Here is a 19,446-nt window from a genome sequence, read left to right on the forward strand (position 1 = left end):
GCCCTGTAAACTCCAACCTAGAGGAACTACAAGGCTGAGCATGTCCTGTATACTCCAATACCCAGGGGAACTACAAGGCTCAGCATTCATTCCCTGTAGAATGGAGGTGTGACCTCTAGAGGAACTGCAAGGCTCATAATGTAAGTGTGACCCAAAGCATAGGAGCTGTGCGTGCCATACTTCATGCCTAGGAAAACCACAAGGCTCAGCATGCCCTGTATACCCCCTTACCTATAGGAACTACAAGGATCAGCATGCCCTGTATACTCTATGCCAAGGGTAACCACAAGGCTCAGCATGCCCTGTATACTCTCTACCTATAGGAACTACAAGGTTCAGCATACCCTGTATACTATGCCAAGGGTAACTACAAGGCTCAGCATGCCCTGTATACTCCATACCTATAGGAACTACATGGCTCAGCATGCCCTGTATACTCCATACCTATAGGAACTACAAGGCTCAGCATGCCCTGTATACTCCATACCTATAGGAACTACAAGGCTCAGCATGCCCTGTATACTCCATACCTATAGGAACTACAAGGTTCAGCATGCCCTGTATACTCCATACCTATAGGAACTACAAGGTTCAGCATGCCCTGTATACTCCATACCTATAGGAACTACAAGGTTCAGCATGCCCTGTATACTCCATACCTATAGGAACTACAAGGCTCAGCATGCCCTGTATACTCCATACCTAGCGGAACTACAAGGCTCAGCATGCCCTGTATACTCTCTACCTATAGGAACTACAAGGCTCAGCATGCCCTGTATACTCTCTACCTATAGGAACTACAAGGCTCAGCATGCCCTGTATACTCCATACCTAGCGGAACTACAAGGCTCAGCATGCCCTGTATACTCTCTACCTAGCGGAACTACAAGGCTCAGCATGCCCTGTATACTCTCTACCTATAGGAACTACAAGGCTCAGCATGCCCTGTATACTCTCTACCTATAGGAACTACAAGGTTCAGCATACCCTGTATACTCCATACCTAGCGGAACTACAAGGCTCAGCATGCCCTGTATACTCCATACCTAGCGGAACTACAAGGCTCAGCATGCCCTGTATACTCTATGCCAAGGGTAACTATAAGGCTCAGCATGCCCTGTATACTCTATGCCAAGGGTAACTACATGGCTCAGCATGCCCTGTATACGGTACTCTATGCCAAGGGTAACTACAAGGCTCAGCATGCCCTGTATACTCTATGCCAAGGGTAACTAGAAGGCTCAGCATGCCCTGTATACTCTATGCCAGGGTAACTACATGGCTCAGCATGCCCTGTATACTCTATGCCAAGGGTAACTACATGGCTCAGCATGCCCTGTATACTCTATGCCAAGGGTAACTACATGGCTCAACATGCCCTGTAAACTCCCTACCTATAGGAACTACAAGGTTCAGCATGCCCTGTATACTATGCCAAGGGTAACTACAAGGCTCAGCATGCCCTGTAGAATGGAGGAGTGACCTCTAAAGGAGCTACAAGGCTCAACATGCCCTGCAGCATGGAAGTCATACTCCATGCCTAGGAGGACTACATGGCTTAGCATGCCCTGTGTACCCCCTACCTATAGGAACTACAAGGCTCAGCATTCTCTGTATACGCCATGCCTAGAGGAACTACAAGGCAGCATATATAGAGTTAACCTCCCTGGCGTTCAATTTCCCCAGGATTTCTGTGCAAAAAGTGATAAAATTAATTTTTATAACTTTTTTTTCCCTGTAACTTGCCAAAATGTGTCAAGCAAGGGTCTAGTATACAGTGCAGGAGAGTATTGATGTGTATGCACGTTTATACTGTTCACAGCATGTTTTGTATGGACGGATAATCTGTCAGTACCGCTAGGGAGGCCAGTTTAGAGGACCTGAGTGGCCCACCACCATTTCAGATGAGCCCAAGGACCACAGCCACAGATCATCTCTACACCTGATTTGCCTGACTTGGGCGCTGCCATAGACTAATGTAAGTACAGCACTGGCTGCTCCTCTTTCACTTCCTCCACTGGCCGCGCCTCTGTCACTTCCTTTATTGGCTGCGCCTCTCTGTCACTCCGCCCACTTACTGCTCCCTCTGTCAGTTCCTTCACTGGCTGCACCTCTCTTCACTCTCTTCACTGGCTTTGCCTCTCTGTCGCTCTACCCACTGGCTGCTCCTCTGTCACTTCCTCCACTGGCCACGCCTTTGCCGCTTCCTCTACTGGTCACGCCTCTGTCACTTCCTCCACTGGCTGCGCCTGTCAATTCCTTCACAGTTTGCGCCTCTCTGTCACTTCCTTCACTGGCTACTCCTCTGTCACTTCCTCCACTGGCCGCGCCTCTGTCACTTCCTTCATTGGCTGCGCCTCTCTGTCACTCCGCCCACTGACTGCTCCTCTGTCAGTTCCTTCACTGGCTGCACCCCTCTTCACTGGCTGCGCCTGTCACTTCCTTCACTGGCTGCTCCTCTGTCACTTCCTCTACTGGCCACGCCTTTGACGCTTCCTCCACTGGTCACGCCTCTGTCACTTCCTCCACTGGCTGCGCCTGTCACTTCCTTCACAGTTTGCGCCTCTCTGTCACTTCCTCCACTGGCTGCACCTTTCACTTCCTTCACAGTTTGCCAGCTAGTTTCGTTTTTGTCGATAGGCCCGTCATGACTGGCCACGCATAGTTTTTTTGTGCATTCCCGACTGTAATTAGCGCTATTGCATATATCTATGCGTAGGTAATGCGGCAACGTGCATTTTTGTATGCGTTGCGGCCCGCAATGGCGCTAATTACAGTCGGGAATGGCGGAAAAAAGCTACGCGTGGCCAGTCCTTACGGGCCTATCGGCAAAAACGAAACTAGCTGGCAGCGGGGGACCAGAGGATTAGTGAGTGGCTGCAAGGGCACAGGACTGCTGCAGGGGGCTGGTAGAAGCAGAGCTAGCTGGCAGCGGGGGACCAGAGGATTAGTGAGTGGCTGCGAGGGCACAGGACTGCTGCAGGGGGCTGGTAGAAGCAGAGCTAGCTGGCAGCGGGGGACCAGAGGATTAGTGAGTGGCTGCAAGGGCACAGGCATAGGGAAACATGGACATTACCTTGCACACTCAGTTGTAACTGACAGCTGCTGACATATAACTGACAGAAACTGGTATATTTCAGTTCTGACAAAATATTGTCAGAACGGGAAGGGATGACTGTAACAAGAAAATGATGAGCTTCTGAGAGGAACTGGCGGTGAGGTTAGTATGTAATATTCATTTGCAGCTACGTCATGTGTTTATTTTAAATAATTTTCCTCGCTTTAGGTTCCCTTTAAGGCCTTCTTCACATTGCGTTCGGCTCGCTGTCCGTCCGCGGTGGGCTGTTGTTGAGGCGTCTTTTTTTTTTTACCGATTTTTACCGATTGGGTGGGCAATTCGTTTTTGTACTTAGCGGGTTTCTAAGCGCTTTTCCCGAGCGGTTTTGTATTTCACTCTGTGACGCAAGTCAGGAAGTGAACTCTTTGATCCGGAAAATAAATACAATGTATTTATTCTTAAAAACGTGAACGCAATCGCTGCACCAAGCAGATTTGTGAGCGTTTTGCGTTTCTTTTATACTTTCCATTGAGGCGGAATCTCCTCAAAAATGGAACACGCACCGATTTCCTAGCCGCACCGCGCACGACCCGCGCTGATATGACCCTCCTCATAGACATTCATTGGCCACACGGTCGGGGGGGGGGGGTTTAAAAACCGCAGGTGGCCGAAAAAAGGCCGAAAAAAAGCCGAAAACGCCAGCAGTGTGAACAAGCCCTAAAAGAAAGACAGAGTGTGGATTTAAAACTTCAACTGTGACAGTATGATGCAATATTATAATTGTATAACAAAATCTATAAAAACTGAAAATAAAATGATGAGACTGTTTTCTTTGCTACTAATGTTATATTTATTAATTATTTTTTGTTTGTTTCAGGTTTTGAGGTGTACAAGTGTTGGAGAAGGACTGCACTACTTCTTTAGTCAGATAGAGGGCAGTGATGTGCAGTCTCCACCACATGAATGTTCCCTCCCCACCTACCATAAGCCCCCTTTGAAAATGCCAAATTGTTATTCAAAAGGTGGTAGTTTATTGGCAGAGGGTGTTAGGGAGACAGAGCAGTGAGAATTTGCACAGGACACAAGGTATCACTTGTCAGACTTGGAACCTCTTGGCTAAGTTGGCCTTTAATGGCTTAACCCCTCGTAGCCTGGAAACCCCCCTGGGCCATGCAACTCATATGTTTGAAGACTGAGCTATCTTCAGAGGAACAGGTCATCTAAGCTATAATCAGTCAAGTTCATATATCTGACAGATGGTTGGAGCAACTTGTGCAGGTCAGGTCATTACAGGGCTGACATGGGATTGCCTTCCAGCAAAGCTGGCAACAGAACTGGCTTGAAACTGGAGACTGTGGACAAGATCAGACTGAGAAAGCAGGCAAAACGCTAACTAAAGCAGCAGCATTACTAAGAATGCAGCCTATCCATTCACTAGAGACCAGTGACATCACTGAGAATGCAGCCTGTCCATTCACTAGAGACCAGTGACATCACTGAGAATGCAGCCTATCCCTTCACTAGAGTGCGGTGACATCACTGAGAATGCAGCCTATCCCTTCACTAGAGACCAGTGACAGCACTGAGAATGCAGCCTATCCCTTCACTAGAGACCAGTGACATCACTGAGAATGCAGCTTATCCATTCACTAGAGGACATCACTGAGAATGCAGCCTATCCATTCACTAGAGACCAGTGATATCACTGAGAATGCAGCCTATCCATTCACTAGAGACCAGTGACATCACTGAGAATGCAGCCTATCCCTTCACTAGAGACCAGTGACATCACTGAGAATGCAGCCTGTCCATTCACTAGAGACCAGTGATATCACTGAGAATGCAGCCTATCCCTTCACTAGAGTGCGGTGACATCACTGAGAATGCAGCCTATCCCTTCACTAGAGACCAGTGACAGCACTGAGAATGCAGCCTATCCCTTCACTAGAGACCAGTGACATCACTGAGAATGCAGCCTATCCATTCACTAGAGGACATCACTGAGAATGCAGCCTATCCATTCACTAGAGACCAGTGATATCACTGAGAATGCAGCCTATCCATTCACTAGAGACCAGTGACATCACTGAGAATGCAGCCTATCCCTTCACTAGAGACCAGTGACATCACTGAGAATGCAGCCTGTCCATTCACTAGAGACCAGTGACATCACTGAGAATGCAGCCTATCCCTTCACTAGAGACCAGTGACAGCACTGAGAATGCAGCCTATCCATTCACTAGAGGACATCTCTGAGAATGCAGCCTATCCATTCACTAGAGACCAGTGACATCACTGAGAATGCAGCCTGTCCATTCACTAGAGACCAGTGGCATCACTGAGAATGCAGCCCATCCGTCCATCAGAGACCAGTGACATCACTGAGAATGCAGCCTATCCCTTCACTAGAGACCAGTGGCATCACTGAGAATGCAGCCTATCCATTCACTAGAGACCAGTGACATCACTGAGAATGCAGCCTATCCACTCACTAGAGACCAGTGACATCACTGAGAATGCAGCCTGTCCATTCACTAGAGACCAGTGGCATCACTGAGAATGCAGCCCATCCGTCCATCAGAGACCAGTGACATCACCGAGAATGCAGCCTATCCGTCCATCAGAGACCAGTGACATCACTGAGAATGCAGCCTATCCATTAACTAGAGACCAGTGACATCACTGAGAATGCAGCCTATCCATTCACTAGAGACCAGTGGCATCACTGAGAATGCAGCCCATCCGTCCATCAGAGACCAGTGACATCACCGAGAATGCAGCCTATCCGTCCATCAGAGACCAGTGACATCTCCGAGAATGCAACCTGTCCATTCACTAGAGACCAGTGACATCACCGAGAATGCAGCCTATCCGTCCATCAGAGACCAGTGACATCACCGAGAATGCAACCTGTCCATTCACTAGAGACCAGTGACATCACCGAGAATGCAGCCTATCCGTCCATCAGAGACCAGTGACATCACCGAGAATGCAACCTGTCCATTCACTAGAGACCAGTGACATCACTGAGAATGCAGCCTATCCGTCCATCAGAGACCAGTGACATCACTGAGAATGCAGCCTATCCGTCCATCAGAGACCAATGACATCACTGAGAATGCAGCCTATCCATTCATCAGAGACCAGTGACATCACCGAGAATGCAACCTGTCCATTCACTAGAGACCAGTGACTACGATGACTGAACCGCGCGTTACATTTAGTGAATCTGCCTCATTGTCCCCTAATGCTGGGTACACACTATGAGATTTTCTGGCAGATTTGATGTCAGATTGATCATTTCCAACATCCGGCTGTTTTCTGTTTACTTCTATTTATTAGAAATTGATTGGAAATAATCGATCGGACAGTAAATCTGCTAGAAAATCTCATAGGCCTCGATTCATAAAGCATTACCACATGCGGTAATGCAGAAAACAGCTGATTTACCGAGCACTTAGTAAAATGTCAATTCATAAAAGCTGTTGCCGCATGAAAAGCTGAAATTACCGAGCAGTGCGGCAAATTACCGCCTTGTGTGGTGAACACCAACACGTCAGTAAATGTCAATTCATACCGTTTAGAGCAGGCGGCAATGACACAGAGAATACCGCCTGCTGTGAAGAGGTGATAAGGGTACGGATGATAAGAGTGAGTGACTGTGTAAGGGCCCTTTTCCACTAGCAATCGCTAGCGTTCACGCTGAACGCTAGCGATTGCTGAATCGCAATTACCGGCGATTCCCCGACGTTCGCGGCCGCGATTTTGCTATGCTATGCACTGCATAGCAAAATCGCGGCAATTATCGCTCCGCCGCGCGTTCGCGTTCCCGGCAAAAACGAATCGCGGTAGTGGAAATGACCTACCGCGATTCCTATGTTAAAAAGCAAACCGTAGCGCTGGTGGAAAAGGGCCCTAAAAGCCAGCAGCAGAGGGATCTGAACAAACAAGGCTTCCCTGAATACCCCATGATGTGTTTTTTAACCCCTTGGGTACCTGTTTTGCAGATGTATTTCACATCACAAAGCCTGGCATGTGTAAAATTTCTTGAAGCTCTTCTAAGCTGTGGCAATGAAATATTGTTTAGAAAGACTAATAGACAGATTCAGGGCAAGCAGAGGCAGTATAACAAAACATGCACACCTAAAGGGAAGTCGGGATGCCTCTTTCATTGTAATGCTGTCTCTGCAACGGAGGACAGCAATGTATCAACTCAGCCAGCTACTCTTCTCATACCGGCAGTTTAGTTCGGTAAATCCCCGCATTTCTACCGCAGCTGTAAAATGTTTGTGAATGAGCATACAAAAGTCTAAAATACCGAATGCTGTACTCTCCCGATCAGATTTTTCTTTTATCACACATGCTTTTATGAATCTAGGCCAGGCTTTCTCAACCAGAGTTCCCTGGAACCCCAGGGTTCCTTGAGGACTCTGCAGGGGTTCCTTGGCATTTTACCCCATCGTGGGGGAAGTATAATAGAGCACACCATAATAGGTGGTACTGTAACAAGAAGCACTAAATTGGGGGGTCAGGAGACAGTATAATGAGTAGCAGTGTAATAGGAGATAGTGAAATTAGCAGCCTAACCTACTTAAAGACCACGCCTCCTGAAAAATAAATGTAGGGGTTCCTCGAGATCAAAAAATTGTTTGCAGGGGTTCCTTGAGATCCAAAAGTTATTTACAGGGTTCCTCCAGGGTAAAAAGGTTGAGAACGGCTGATCTAGGCCATAGTGTGTACCTAGCATAGAGGCCAGAACTACGGACTGTCGTCACACTAATGGGATTCTTACTGGCAGCTGGGTACTATAGCATGGTGTCTGCGTTCTGAAGACCACCCACTTCTTGTTGCTCCATGTATGTGAAGGTGGGGTGGTGCTTTAATCCGACCCCCAGAGAAGAGATGCGATATTATCCCAGGACTGGCATTCGCAGGGCGATGGAGATTGATCACTCCGCGTGACTTTACAGGCGATGACTCTTACGTACAGAACTTAACCTGACTGGCAGCTAATTGCTGATCTCTGAAGATATCGGCCCATTCGGAGGAGGAAGCAGAAATTACAGGAAGTCTTTTCTAGCAATGAATTTCGTACAATTGCTTGTAATTGCTCCGTGTTTTCTTAAGCGATAAATTGCCTGAGATTTTGGGTGGCGGAAAATTAGCCGTGTTGCCAATTAAGGCCCAACTTCGGGTAAAAGAAACATCTGGCTTCTCGGACTGGGAGGAACGCGCGATAGGTCGGGCGGCTGCGTGGATTAGACCGCTGTCTGCGATTGTTAGGCCAGTTTCCCAGTGTGTACCAACCCTAATGCTTTATGTAAAAGTTACATCAATTATTGCAATGGCAGCGCTACACATGAAACTGTAACCTTGCGATAGAATTTTGTGTATTCACTTAGGCAGGGGAGCACACAGTGTAGAATAGTGCGCAAAACGCAGCGCACACAGCAACAGGTGCACTTCTGCACTGGCGATTGTAGTCAATGGCCTGATCGGGAATCGCATGTCGTTTGCGTTCATCTGTGTTCACATTTTTTGCAGTGATTTTAAAGGATACCAGAGACCAACACACTAGAAGAATTAACGACTTTTGCTGTAATTTTCCGCATCATTTGCGCACTTTTACCGCATGTGGAAAGTGAAGACGAAAAATCTTTGAGAATTACACAATGGCGAACTTTTGGCCGAAGTTCTTCACATACTATTTTACTGCATGCAGTAAGGCATTGTGAATAGAGCCCATTGTGCTTAAAGTCTGCGCTACGGCACATGTGCTGTCCCGGCCTCAATCGCGCTCCCGTGGTCGTGAGCATTCTGCGCATGCGCAGTAACAAGTTTCTATAAACTGCACATGCGCAGGGGGACTCCCAGTAAGGAGGCGTTCACAGTCCACCTATTATATCTTATTCTGTCCACAACACGCTAGAAATAGCAGAGGCAGCAAAGCCACACACATAACTAGTTTAGATATTTTATACAACAAACAAACACAAAACATTTATATTGCGCTTTTCTCCTGGCGGACTCAAAGTGCCAGAGCCGCAGCCACTAGGACACGCTCTATAGGCAGTAGCAGTGTTAAGGAGACTTGCCCAAGGTCTCCTACTGAATAGGTGCTGGCTTACTGAACAGGCAGAGCCCAGATTAGAACCCTGTGTCAGAGGCAGAGCCCTTAACCATTACACTATCCAGCCACTGCAGCAGCTATTTTGCAGACCTGTAACCTTATTTCCGTAGTGGTGCTGGCGCAGGCGGCCTGCATAACATATGGAGGAGTGGACTGTAGTGCAGCACTGCATGGCAGCTGTAAAGGCAGACCTTGTCATCCCTGTGTCAGATACTGAAACCCCACACTGTTACCAATCTCTGTGCACACCCTCAGCTGCTGTCAGAGGGGCTTTAACCATTCCCAGACCCCGGGATAGATCACTGGCAAACTCCCCCCCTCCATAACTGAATTATTGCAAATTTCCTTCTGTTTTAAAGGGAAGGTCCTAGCAAAAAAAAAAAATGAGTTTAACTTACCTGGGGCTTCTACCAGCCCCATGTAGCCATCCTGTGCCCTCATAGTCACTCACTGCTGCTCCAGTCCCCCGCTGGCAGCTTTCTGACCTCGGAGGTCAGGGCCGCATTGTGTACATTTTTACGCATTCCCGCTAGTGCAGGAACATTAACATATACATTTTTACGCGTTAGTGGTGCAACGCATACATTTTTGTTCCTGCACTAGCTGGAATGCGTAAAAATGTATGCAATGCGGCCCTGACCTCCGAGGTCAGAAAGCTGCCAGCGGGGGACCGGAGCAGCAGTGAGTGACTACGAGGGCACAGGATGGCTACATGGGGCTGGTAGAAGCCCCAGGTAAGTGAAACTCATTTTTTTTTTTTTTTGCTTGGACCTTCCCTTTAAGAAGGCAAATTACACCAAGCTTTGCTTTTTTAGTAGGAGGGCTTTTTGGTTCCTTTTATCCCCCTATACATTCCTAGTAGTTTGGGTCACCCTGAGCTGCTTGGTTACTCTGTTGTACTGGTCCAAGCCCTATTTCATACAGCTTTATCAATCCCTGCCATGTACTGATGAGGACCAAAAGTCCGGAACAGGCTGTCTACATGTGGGTTTGATAAGGCTGTGTAAAACTTAAAGCTATAAGCTTGCTATACACCAGCGGTTCTGGATGCTTGCTTGGCTTAACAAGGGCGAAAAGGGATAATTTGCATATTCAGTAGGGCATTGTGGGTAACCACAAATGTTCACTTATAACTGAATTATTGCAAATTTCCTTCTGTTTTAAGAAGTTTTTTAGTAGGAGGGCTTTTTGGTCCCTTTTATCCCCCTATACATTCCTAGTAGTTTGGGTCACCCTGAGCTGCTTGGTTACTCTGTTCCACACCTGCAGTGGGGGCATTACAGGAGGTAGAATGTACCTTTTGGTGGGTGTAGATCTGATCTGTCCTGGTCAGGAGTCAGACAAATGGTGCTGCAGCAAGACTGGGGTCGGATACCATGGGCTCTATTCATAAAAAAATTGTGGCGGAAAAACTCCTGGAGGGAAAATACCGCAGCGGTATTTTAGACTTCTGGGTGGTCATTCATAAAAATGTTGGCAGCTGCGATGCAAGTGCGGAGATCTCCCGCTGAAGGCTGGCGGTAAGCTGTCGGAAGGCATGCGGAAACACTTCAGCCGACAGAGTCCCTCAGTGCGCTGCTCTCTCTGGGAGGTCTGTCCCATTCACTTGTATGTAATCCGCAGGCTTCTCGCTAATCAGAGGAAGCGGTATTTCCCGTCCACATACCGCTTCCTCTAATCTTTATGAATGGACATTTTGTTACTTTTTTCTAGATAAATCTAGAAAAACACCGCAGAAGGCGGAAATTTCTCGCTCTGCTGGGGGATTGTAGATTTTCATGCGGGAACAGCTTTTATGAATGCCCACTTTGCTAAATGGTCGGGAAAGTCCGCTGTTTTGAGCGGAAAACTTGCGGTAACAGTTTATGAATAGAGCCCCATGTGTTCATTATTAGTTACATCCCTCCACATACATCTGCTGGGGCAATCAGACCTGATACTGAAAACACCTGCTAGCTGACAGCTTCAGGCTGGGAGCTCACTGGGCAGTGCAGCAAACCGTGTGTTTTCTGCACTGTGCCCTTTTAATTGTTTACTGCGTTTTTGGTGCGTTTTTTGAATGCGTCTGCAATTCACATTTGCGTTTTTCGTGCGTTTCGCATTTGTGTTTTTATTCACTTCCCTAATCAATGAAGTAAAATAGGGCAGCACGGTGGCATAGTGGTTAGCTCACTCGCCTTGCAGCGCTGGCAGAGATGGATTAGGATGTAATGGGGGCCCTAGGCAAGCTGAAGTGGAGAGAGGTCAGAGAAGGTGGCAGATGGGCGCCTTGTCACCCATTAGGCCCCAAGCACCTGCTTAGGCTGCCTGGCGGATGATCCTGCTCTGAGCGCTAGGTTCAAATCCCAGCCAGGGCACTATCTGCATGGAGTTTGTATGTTTTCCTTGTGTCTGTGCGGGTTTCCTCCATGCACTTCATTTTCCTCCCACATCCCCAAGAACATACAGATAAGTTAATGGGCTTCCCCCTAAATTGTCCCTAGACTACGATACATACACTGCACGATACACACAGAGAGGGGAGGGAGGGCACACTGGCTAACTATACTAACTGTAGGAGGGGGGGAGGGAGGGGACACTGGCTACCTATATACAGGCACTACAAATACTGGGACCTACCTCATTCTAGAGGGTACCACTGGCTACCTATACTGGGAGGTACCGCAGGCTACCTATACTGGGAGGTACCTAGAGCTACCTAATACTGGGAGGTCCTTCTGGCTACTTATACTGGGAGTTCCTTCTGGCTACCTATACTGGGAGGTCCTTCTGGCTACCTATACTGGGAGTTCCTTCTGGCTACCTATACTGGGAGGTACCTAGAGCTACCTATACTGAGGGGCTACCTAATACTTCCAGCACCTCTGGCTACCTAAACTGGTTCAAGGGGAGGGAGCACAATGGTGACTAATATTTTTTGGGGGGAGGGCCCAATCAAAATTTTGCTATGGGGCCCCATGATTTCTAGCTACGCCCCTGTCCCCGTGGTAATCTGGCCAGTCGTGCGCTTCTGCGCATGCGCGGCCATGCGCTCCCCTGCCACGCTACCGTGCCTGGGAGAGTTGTGCACCTGCGCAGTACTATTGACCCTCTTCATCTGTGCAGCTGTGCTCCCATCTGTGTATGGGCGGGCACACCAGCAGCTCCCCGCCTTCATCCCACTGTCTGCTTCCTGCTTCTTATCATTGACTTGGCACATGTTATGCTTAAAGGATAGCCAAAGTGACATGATGAGATAGACATGGGAATGTACAGTGACATGGGAATGTACAGTGCTTAGCATACAAATAACTAGGCTGTGTTCCTTTTTTTCTTTCTCTGCCTGAAAGAGTTAAACATCAGGTATGTAAGTGGCAGTTCCTGTCTGAGTCACACTACAGTGTAACCTTCACTGATAAGAAATTACAACTATAAAACACTTTCCTAGCAGAAAATGGCTTCTGAGAGCAGGAAAGAGATAAAAAGGGTCAATAGTTCATAGATGTTAGCTCTGGCATACTTCAATGAGTGTGTCATTGAGCAAAACCAATAAAAAAGTAAAAAAGTAGATTTAAACATAAAATAAAACTGTGGAAGATCTTACAAAGTTATCTTTAGGAGAAGGAAGATAGACACAATCATTTATTTGATTAGTTTATTTTTGCCTCGGGTGTCCTTTATTGACATGTGACAGGTCACTGAGAAGAGGCAGTCAGCGGGGGTGAAGATAGGGAGCAGGGACGGAGCAGAGCGCCGGGACAGGTGAGTCGCAATCCTGCCCCGGTGGGCCCGGCAGCATGGGTGGTGGGGGCTCTAGGGCAATTGCCTGAATGGCAGCGCCGGCCTGGGGGAAGCCACATGGACTATCCAGTGGCTTCCCTCTACTAGGATAAAAACAAGAAGTTTTAATCTTATTTTTTGCTTTTTAAAAGTCACAGGTACACTTTAGTTCTCACATTGCGTTCATCCAGATACGCGTTTGGCGAATGACTTCTGCGACGTCCGATGGCGGCTCGCCACGTGTGGGAACATAACTGCGTTCAAGCGGTTATATTCAGAGGGCTCATTTCCACTGTAGCGGTGCGGAATCGCCTGGATTCCACCGCAGAAGAAATCGCATGCAGGTGCGTTTTTTTACGCGTTATTTTACGCGATTACGCATGCGATTTCGCATAGGTTAGGCTATGTGCGTTTTTAACCATGTCACTGCCTGTGTTAATTTACATTGGTTTCTATGCGGAATCGCATGCGTAATCGCGCAAAATAACGCGTAAAAAACGCATGCGATTTCCCTATTAAATACATTAGCGGCGATTCGCATGCATTCCACTAGCAGGCGAATTCGTTGGCTCTTTTGTGCGTTTTTTCACCGCTCATAAAAACGCACCACGCAAACGCTACAGTGGAAACAGGTCCATTCACTTGCATTACATGTGCGAATCTGCATGCGTTGGACGCATGCAGATTCGCGATAGTGGAAACGAGCCCTAATACAATCTGCTTCTACGAAAGGAAATCCGATCCTTCTCGCTCTAATTTGTGTTTATAGATGATCAAGTTCTCGGGTGTTTCATTTATTTACTCTACAAAAACAATAACATTAATTATCCAGCAATTTAGACTTGGATTGGTTTCAAAACTGTCTGCTGTGACGTGGCGTAGACCTGCCTCCCTCGCCTGGGTCATATCAGGCCACAGCGACAGCCGATCGAAGGAGCGATTGCAGGATAGTTGTCATGGACAGGTGCCAAAAAGAATAATTCATTATTAAACTGTTTGAAACATCTCAGTGTAATGTTATTAAAGCTGGTCTTTCATTCACTATTGGGAGACATGATAGCTGCACTTGTTATATAGGGATGTGATTCCTGCACTTGTTATATGGGAGACATGGTAGCTGCACTTGTTATATGAGGGACATGGTAGCTGCACTTGTTATATGGGGGACATGATAGCTGCACTTGTTATATGGGAGACATGGTAGCTGCACTTGTTATATGAGGGACATGGTAGCTGCACTTGTTATATGGGAGACATAATAGCTGCACTTGTTATATGAGGGACATGATAGCTGCACTTGTTATATGGGAGACATGGTAGCTGCACTTGTTATATGGGAGACATGGTAGCTGCACTTGTTATATGGGAGACATGGTACCTGAACTTGTTATATGGGAGACATGGTAGCTGCACTTGTTATATGGGAGACATGGTAGCTGCACTTGTTATATGGGAGACATGGTAGCTGCACTTGTTATATGGGGGACATGATAGCTGCACTTGTTATATGGGAGACATGGTAGCTGCACTTGTTATATGGGAGACATGGTAGCTGCACTTGTTATATGGGATACATGGTAGCTGCACTTGTTATATGGGAGACATGGTAGCTGCACTTGTTATATGGGAGACATGGTAGCTGCACTTGTTATATGGGATACATGCTGCCTGCACTTGTTATATGGGAGACATGATGCCTGCACTTGTTATATGGGAGACATGGTAGCTGCACTTGTTATATGGGAGACATGATAGCTGCACTTGTTATATGGGAGACATGGTAGCTGCACTTGTTATATGGGAGACATGGTAGCTGCACTTGTTATATGGGAGACATGGTAGCTGCACTTGTTATATGGGATACATGCTGCCTGCACTTGTTATATGGGAGACATGATGCCTGCACTTGTTATATGGGAGACATGATGCCTGCACTTGTTATATGGGAGACATGATAGCTGCACTTGTTATATGGGAGACATGATGCCTGCACTTGTTATATGGGAGACATGGTAGCTGCACTTGTTATATGGGAGACATGGTAGCTGCACTTGTTATATGGGAGACATGATGCCTGCACTTGTTATATGGGAGACATGATGCCTGCACTTGTTATATGGGAGACATGATGCCTGCACTTGTTATATGGGAGACATGATGCCTGCACTTGTTATATGGGAGACATGATGCCTGCACTTGTTATATGGGAGACATGATGCCTGCACTTGTTATATGGGAGACATGATGCCTGCACTTGTTATATGGGAGACATGATGCCTGCATATGGGAGACATGATAGCTGCACTTGTTATATGGGAGACATGATGCCTGCACTTGTTATATGGGAGACATGATGCCTGCACTTGTTATATGGGAGACATGATAGCTGCACTTGTTATATGGGAGACATGATAGCTGCACTTGTTATATGGGAGACATGATAGCTGCACTTGTTATATGGGAGACATGATGCCTGCACTTGTTATATGGGAGACATGGTAGCTGCACTTGTTATATGGGAGACATGCTGCCTGCACTTGTTATATGGGAGACATGGTAGCTGCACTTGTTATATGGTGGACATGGTAGCTGCACTTAATATATGGGAGACATGGTGGCTGCACTTGTAATATGGAAGACATGGTAGCTGCACTTGTTATATGGGAGACATGGTAGCTGCACTTGTTATATGGGAGACATAATAGCTGCACTTGTTATATGAGGGACATGATAGCTGCACTTGTTATATGGGAGACATGGTAGCTGCACTTGTTATATGGGAGACATGGTACCTGAACTTGTTATATGGGAGACATGGTAGCTGCACTTGTTATATGGGAGACATGGTAGCTGCACTTGTTATATGGGGGACATGATAGCTGCACTTGTTATATGGGAGACATGGTAGCTGCACTTGTTATATGGGAGACATGGTAGCTGCACTTGTTATATGGGATACATGGTAGCTGCACTTGTTATATGGGAGACATGGTAGCTGCACTTGTTATATGGGAGACATGGTAGCTGCACTTGTTATATGGGATACATGCTGCCTGCACTTGTTATATGGGAGACATGATGTCTGCACTTGTTATATGGGAGACATGGTAGCTGCACTTGTTATATGGGAGACATGATAGCTGCACTTGTTATATGGGAGACATGGTAGCTGCACTTGTTATATGGGAGACATGGTAGCTGCACTTGTTATATGGGAGACATGATGCCTGCACTTGTTATATGGGAGACATGGTAGCTGCACTTGTTATATGGGAGACATGGTAGCTGCACTTGTTATATGGGAGACATGATGCCTGCACTTGTTATATGGGAGACATGATGCCTGCACTTGTTATATGGGAGACATGATGCCTGCACTTGTTATATGGGAGACATGATGCCTGCACTTGTTATATGGGAGACATGATGCCTGCACTTGTTATATGGGAGACATGATGCCTGCACTTGTTATATGGGAGACATGATGCCTGCACTTGTTATATGGGAGACATGATGCCTGCATATGGGAGACATGATAGCTGCACTTGTTATATGGGAGACATGATGCCTGCACTTGTTATATGGGAGACATGATGCCTGCACTTGTTATATGGGAGACATGATAGCTGCACTTGTTATATGGGAGACATGATAGCTGCACTTGTTATATGGGAGACATGATAGCTGCACTTGTTATATGGGAGACATGATGCCTGCACTTGTTATATGGGAGACATGGTAGCTGCACTTGTTATATGGGAGACATGCTGCCTGCACTTGTTATATGGGAGACATGGTAGCTGCACTTGTTATATGGTGGACATGGTAGCTGCACTTAATATATGGGAGACATGGTGGCTGCACTTGTAATATGGAAGACATGGTAGCTGCACTTGTTATATGGGAGACATGGTAGCTGCACTTGTTATATGGGAGACATAATAGCTGCACTTGTTATATGAGGGACATGATAGCTGCACTTGTTATATGGGAGACATGGTAGCTGCACTTGTTATATGGGAGACATGGTACCTGAACTTGTTATATGGGAGACATGGTAGCTGCACTTGTTATATGGGAGACATGGTAGCTGCACTTGTTATATGGGGGACATGATAGCTGCACTTGTTATATGGGAGACATGGTAGCTGCACTTGTTATATGGGAGACATGGTAGCTGCACTTGTTATATGGGATACATGGTAGCTGCACTTGTTATATGGGAGACATGGTAGCTGCACTTGTTATATGGGAGACATGGTAGCTGCACTTGTTATATGGGATACATGCTGCCTGCACTTGTTATATGGGAGACATGATGTCTGCACTTGTTATATGGGAGACATGGTAGCTGCACTTGTTATATGGGAGACATGATAGCTGCACTTGTTATATGGGAGACATGGTAGCTGCACTTGTTATATGGGAGACATGGTAGCTGCACTTGTTATATGGGAGACATGGTAGCTGCACTTGTTATATGGGATACATGCTGCCTGCACTTGTTATATGGGAGACATGATGCCTGCACTTGTTATATGGGAGACATGATGCCTGCACTTGTTATATGGGAGACATGATAGCTGCACTTGTTATATGGGAGACATGATAGCTGCACTTGTTATATGGGAGACATGATGCCTGCACTTGTTATATGGGAGACATGGTAGCTGCACTTGTTATATGGGAGACATGGTAGCTGCACTTGTTATATGGGAGACATGATGCCTGCACTTGTTATATGGGAGACATGATGCCTGCACTTGTTATATGGGAGACATGATGCCTGCACTTGTTATATGGGAGACATGATGCCTGCACTTGTTATATGGGAGACATGATGCCTGCATATGGGAGACATGATAGCTGCACTTGTTATATGGGAGACATGATGCCTGCACTTGTTATATGGGAGACATGATGCCTGCACTTGTTATATGGGAGACATGATAGCTGCACTTGTTATATGGGAGACATGATAGCTGCACTTGTTATATGGGAGACATGATAGCTGCACTTGTTATATGGGAGACATGATAGCTGCACTTGTTATATGGGAGACATGATGCCTGCACTTGTTATATGGGAGACATGGTAGCTGCACTTGTTATATGGGAGACATGCTGCCTGCACTTGTTATATGGGAGACATGGTAGCTGCACTTGTTATATGGTGGACATGGTAGCTGCACTTGTTATATGGGAGACATGGTGGCTGCACTTGTTATATGGAAGACATGGTAGCTGCACTTGTTATATGGGAGACATGGTAGCTGCACTTGTTATATGGGAGACATGGTAGCTGCACTTGTTATATGGGAGACATGGTAGCTGCACTTGTTATATGGGAGACATGATGCCTGCACTTGTTATATGGGAGACATGGTAGCTGCACTTGTTATATGGGAGACATGGTAGCTGCATTTGTTATATGGGGGACATGGTAGCTGCACTTGTTATATGGTAGACATGGTGGCTGCACTTGTTGTATGGGAGACATGATGCCTGCACTTGTTATTAGAGATGTAGCGAACTGTTCGCCGGCGAATGGTTCCAGGCGAACTTTGGGGGTTCGCGTTCGCCTGCACCAGGCGAACTTTTGCGGAAGTTCGATTCGCCCCATAATGCTCTACTGAGCAAAACTTTGACCCTCTACATCACAGTCAGCAGGCACATTATTGCCAAACACACTGCTCTCACTGCTGGAGGCCTGCCCCCCCTCCAAGCAAGGTCCTTATGCCATTTCACTCACTTGTCTGCCTACACTAATTAGTTAAGGGACAGCTGCTTCCCTCCCTCCACCCTCCACCCTTCTACCTATTGGAGGAGGGTCTCATCTGCCAGGGAATTATACTATTTCAAAAACCAGTTTACATACCATAGCTGGGAATCGAACCCAGGTCTCACAGTGTGGTGGGCAAGCACCCTAACCGCTGTACCACAACAGTACTAACTGAAGCTGGCCTAGCATTTACTATTTATGCTCAATGCAATAGAAACATTAGGTTGCTTAAAGGGAACCTTAACTGAGAGTGATATGGATGTTTCCTGTAAACAATACCAGTTGCCTGGCAGTCCAGCTGATCTCTGTGACTGCAATAGTGGCTGAATCACACCCTGAAACAAGCATGCAGCTAATCCAGTCTGACTTCAGTCAGAGCACCTGATCTGCATGCTTGTTCAGGGGCTGTGGTTAAAAGTATTAGAGACACAGGATCAGCAGGCGATTCAGGCAACTGGTAATATTTTAAAAGGAAAAATCCATATCCTTCTCCGTTTAGGTTCCCTTTAAGGATTTGTAGCATAAAAGCCAACTCACATTGGCTGGGAATCGAACCCAGGTCTCACTGTGTGGTGGGCAAGTACCCTAACCGCTGTACCACAACAGTACTAACTGAAGCTGGCCTAGCATTTACTATTTATGCTCAATGCAATAGAAACATTAGGTTGCTTAAAGAGGAATTCCAGTGAAAATAATGTAATAAAAAAGTGCTTCATTT

This window comes from Hyperolius riggenbachi, chromosome 8 (assembly GCF_040937935.1).
Source record: "Hyperolius riggenbachi isolate aHypRig1 chromosome 8, aHypRig1.pri, whole genome shotgun sequence".
Lineage (NCBI taxonomy): Eukaryota > Metazoa > Chordata > Amphibia > Anura > Hyperoliidae > Hyperolius > Hyperolius riggenbachi.